The sequence below is a fragment of the Labeo rohita genome, unplaced genomic scaffold (assembly GCF_022985175.1).
Source record: "Labeo rohita strain BAU-BD-2019 unplaced genomic scaffold, IGBB_LRoh.1.0 scaffold_1398, whole genome shotgun sequence".
Classification (NCBI taxonomy): domain Eukaryota; kingdom Metazoa; phylum Chordata; class Actinopteri; order Cypriniformes; family Cyprinidae; genus Labeo; species Labeo rohita.
The window spans coordinates 15,610-20,866 of NW_026127558.1; the positions used below are offsets into that span (position 1 = coordinate 15,610).

Genomic DNA, 5,257 nt, shown 5'->3' on the forward strand with positions numbered 1-5,257 from the left:
TGTTCATACTGATCTCAGACCAGTTCCTGGTGTCTGGAGGACTGAACAGGGATGGATCAATCTACAGCAGGAGAGAGGAGAAATCCCTCAGCATGAGGAGTGTGAGTATGTCCTGTGATGTGAACAGACAGAGAGACACTGACCTGAAGGAAGTGGAGGTGATCCTCAGTGTGTAAGAGATGATCAAGCTTACTGTTTCTCATTGTGAGCTCAGTGATTTCCTGCTGCAGTTCTTGAATGAGCTCTTTATCTCGTTTCTGTGCTGCTTTCTGCTTCTTCGCCATCATGTCCAGCAGCTCAGCCTGACATCTCTCAATGGAGCGCATCAAATCGCTGAAGAGCTCAACATTGGCTGCTTTCTCTCGCTCTGTGCTTTTCTGAAAAACAGTTATAATTTTGATTAATTACCTTAACTTACAGTATCAAATTAAAACATTACTCATTAAGGATTGAACATCTTCAGCTCACTTTTCTGAGATCTGCAAAGTATTCAATGTCTTGAATCTTCCTGATTCTGTCCAGGATTATCTGCTGCACATCTCTGTGTGTCTTCGTAAGCTGAGCCTACAGACAGAAAAAAGACCCATGTAATCACATTAGCATTTTCAATTTTTTGACAAAAGATCAGATATAGTTGTTAGTAACTCGTGCCTTTTTCTCATTACTCTCCTCCTCTAGAGTAACAGTGTTGTGAGTCCTATGGTCTCCATCAGTGCAAAACACACATATGCGCATCTGATCATCTCTACAGAACAGTTCCAGAGGTCTCTCGTGTTTCTGACATATATAGTCTTTCAAATTCTCCACAGAGTCAATCAGTTTGTGTTTCTTTAGGTTCGGAACTCTCTGATGAGGCTCCAGGTGTTTTTCACAGTAAGACGTCTGACACACCAGACAGGTCTTCAGGGCTTTCTTCTTTACTCCACCACAGATATCACAGAGAACATTAGATTTACTAGCACTAGACTTGTTCTGAAAGAACTGCAGAACCTCTCTAAATGCAGTGTTGTTCTTGAGGTCAGGTCTTTTACTGAATGTTTTTTTACAGAATGGACATTTGCAGTCATGACTGTTTTCCCAGCACTGGTTCAAGCAGCTCTTACAGAATTTGTGTCCACATGGAATGGTAACTGGATCCTTGAACACATCCAGACACACTGAACATTTACGCTCCTCAGCCAGAGGACCACTGGAGGATGACAGAGCTGAAAACAAGAGGAATAATGAAGATGTATCACCTGCAGTTCGTGTCTGCACATATTAGATAAATAATATTATATCTGTACAGTAACCAAAACAGGAATTAAGTGTCATTGTAAGTGATGTGTAGATTTTGCCGTTCTTTTTATGATTTGCTTTATTCAATAATATTTTTAGTAATTAACTCACATGGATGATTACTGCGTCTGTATTCTTGTGATTGGATTTTTTCTGCCATTGCTTTCTTTCCCCTTTAGACTTTGTCAGAAAAAAAGGACATATTTCATTTCATTATTACATCATAACATTTCAGGGCTCTATAATTTCCAAAAGGTGGAATCCATTCATTAGAATGGAATTTACTGTACATGCAATATCACATAATTTGACGAATTTAGGATGAATAAATTAAAAGCATACACAAACCCAAAGACCTTTATGACAGCCCAAAACAGAAGCTGTAAACTTAAAGAAATTAAAACATCTAGACAGACAGAGACTAGAAAAAGCTAAGGGTATTTAAACAGTGGGACTAACAATATAATAAATGAACAGGTAGAAAACAATGAAGCAATCAACACAGGGAAACTATCACGAATCGTATATTTACAATCATAAATCTTGATGTGTGGTGGAAACCCAAGGACAAACGAAACAATATTCAATCAGAAAGTGAGCTGAAAGAAGACGGAGGCATAGCAAATGTTTATGTTTATTCTCCATCTCCAGAGATTTTGTTCACAAGATTTTGTTGTCAGTACTCCGGTTGAAAATCTGTTGGTGTGTGGTGTGCTGTCTTTGGCACACCACGCACTAGGGTAGACCTGGTACAGTTGGCACAGGGGTACATTTAAAACACCTTAACTTGCGTGCGCAACAAGTCTGATCTGTGCCCCAAAAACACTTCTTGTGTTTATGAGCTAACTGTGGCAACTATGAACTACTTATGGATGTTAATAAGTATTAATATTTTAGTAGACAAGTAAAGGAAATGTCATGAGAAAAACATCTTGGTTATGTATGGTAACCCTCGTTCCCTGATGGAGAGAACGGAGACGTTGTGTCTAGTAGTGTATGACACTAGGGGTCGCTCTTGGGAGCCCACACTGTAAGCCCGGATTTTGTATCTAATTAAACCATTTAATTACAATTGAACACAATATTTAAGTTTTACTGCATTGCTTATAAAATATAAGTAGATTCTACTAATTTGTAGACATATTTGAACCTGTGAATAAACTTAAGTTAAATTAACTCGTATTATGAAATTTATCTCCTGACCACGCCTCCTCCACCGGTGCTGCGAGTAACAGCGCCATTTTGTCACTGTGATTGTGTATGAATTTAAGCTGTGGATGAATGTGGAAATTTAGATTTAGATAGTTCTGTTGGCATTGTTTTCCGCCATTTATCTTTTATCACGTCCTCGAGAAACTCTTTGTGATCGGCAAAAGTTGTTGTTCGTCTAAACGACGGGACATTTCTCATCCGTTGATAGCTAGTGTTCTCACTCGCCTGCGCTTGAACCCCTGACTGGCGAGTTCGACTAACATTTTTTGCCTTTTTCTTTCAATGATTTCTTTTTCACTCGAGGAGCTGTTGTTTGTGAGGAGTGTAAATTTAGTTTTACTCATACAGTAGCCGCGATTCCAGCCGAGGAGCGACAAAGGTGGAGCTAATATGGTGAGTGCAGTACGTTAATGTACCACGTTTAATTTAGACATGGCTATTGTTTGAAAGCGTAAGTTTTCGTTAATTAGCGGTATAAATACAAAGGCGGATGAATATACTTTTGTTCTATCTAGGTTCAGAGTCCTCTTAACGACTATCTTGTTTTGGAAGAAAGAAGAAATGGAAGAGATGCTTTGAAAGTGTAAGTATGATCCTAATAACTGATAAGAGAGCACTGCTATTTACACATTTTCCTCCTGGTTTCACAGACAAGGCTTAAGGCCAGTCTCAGAATAAAATAACATGTTTAATAACATGACAAGGAGTCTTTACTGAAAATACCTTGTAATGACATATTTTAAAATATGTCAGTGCCATTTTTCTTTTCTCAAGATGCACACCAGTAAAGTTTTTAAGGTGTTTTTATAAAAGCTATTTAAGTATCTTAATTTAACTAAGGCCTAGTCCTGGCTTAAGCTAAGCCCTGTCTGTGAAGCCCTGTCTGTGAAACCCTGTCTCTTTGTTCAAACATGGAAATTATTCAAGAACAAAACAATTTCCTTGTTCACATTTATGCCACCTTCACACCAAAGTTCAAGATCAACTGTATGTCGTGGGTTAACTGAGACCTGTTCTGAGGATGATCACTTTGACTAGCACAGTGTGTGTCAGAAGATTATTCATAATGATGATGGTGTGAGTCTGTCCTGCACTCATTCCTGTTGTTTACAAGCTTTCCTGAATAACACCGATCTTCCTGACCATATGCCAGTAGTGTTTGTATGTGGATTTTACTTTAAATATTCTGTAGATGTACAATTAAACGTAAACCCTAAAGTCTAATTACCATCTGTAAACTGGAAATTTTCTGAGAGCTGTACCACCTAACCACTGTATCTGACTGCTCCAGATTAATTTAGACATTGATAGTGTTGCCATAGAAAAGCGCAATTCCCAGTCTATTGACATGAACAGCTCACAAGCTGAACATCACAATGTTGTCCTCTCAGAATTAAAGTAATTATGACATGGTGTGAAGGCAGCATATGACTTTGAGTATTTAACAACAGCATTGTCTAACTGACTTGATAATGTATTTGTCGTTCTGTTTCTTCCTCTGTTAGGAGGCAGCTGACAAGACAGACTTCAGTAAGAATCCTCAGCTTTGATCAAGAAAGTTCACAGCTCACCTCATCTAGAGTGGGAATCATCTTGGAAGAAAGCTTGGTAATGGATGAACTGACCAATCTCAGGCCTTCTATGTCCATTGTTTTCAGACTGATTTCCCTGCCTACACCTGGACTATCCTAAGTGTATGAAAAGTATTTTATATTTTTTGTCGGGAAAAGGTGAGCTGACACCTAAAATTCAGTATTGCCAATAGTGTGAACTCAGAGTGTGGAAAAAACATATTGTTTTGATGCTGTTTGTTGCGATTCTGAGGAAAACTTGTTTGTGTGCTTAACGATAATTTAATTTGTTGAACTAGTATCTTTTTGAACTTTTTTTTTTTCTCCCATGTTTTATGGGGAAATGTTTTCAGGATATGAAAAAATGGTTTTGTTGTGTTTTCAATTGAATATTTGTAATTGAATTGATTTAAAATAAAAGGGAAAATTGCATTAATGTTCCTTTATTTGTTTGCTTTTTTCTTAATTTTCTAGGTTAACAAATTGGAAAAATAAAACATTTGATATAGATTTAACTTGGAAATTAGTATATTTGACTTAAATATAATAGTTATAATAATTGCAAATGAAATGATGTTACAAAACATTTTAAGTTAAATGAAATGACCTTTGTAATTCATATTACAAAACATTTTAAGTTAAATAAACTTTACATTACTTAAATTTTTTAGGGCAACCAGTTTCCTCCAATTTTTTAAGTAAATTCAACTTATCCGGGTTTAGAGTGCAAACACCTCTGAGAAAAGGCCAATGAAATTGGGTGTGCAGAATTTGCATAGCTGGCCACGCCCCAGACATCCGGGTATAAATAGGGCAGCACATGCTCTGCTCACTCTGTTCTGAGGAGTCGAAGCGTCTCAACTCACTCAGAGGCAGTCAAGAGTTGTGGCATGGGGGACACAACGTCTTCGTTCCCTCCATGAGGGAACGAGGGTTACCATACGTAACCGAGACGTTCCCTATCTTTCGTACACTCCGAGTTGTGTCTAGTAGTGTACGACACTAGGGGTCCCTATATAAACATGCCACAAGTCTGACCGCGTCACGAGTGATCGGGCGCAGATAGTAACAAGCCAAAGTGTTAACATAAATGCAGCTCACCTCTTCGTGACCTTCCAACGTCCAAGAACTGACCTGTCAGGGTTACCTGCAGCCGGGTCTTTCCTCAGTGGAGCAGCTGAGTGTCTTGAGAACGT

The 5,257-nt window shown here is 38.3% G+C and overlaps 1 long non-coding RNA gene across 1 annotated transcript; it reads left to right on the forward strand.

The window, feature by feature from the left end:
• The first annotated feature begins 2,312 nt into the window (after positions 1 to 2,312).
• LOC127158216 (uncharacterized) lies at positions 2,313 to 4,547 on the forward strand. Its single transcript, XR_007826090.1, has 3 exons — positions 2,313 to 2,883; positions 3,006 to 3,073; positions 3,996 to 4,547. It is a non-coding gene; the product is annotated as an uncharacterized LOC127158216 (long non-coding RNA).
• Positions 4,548 to 5,257: the final 710 nt, after the last annotated feature.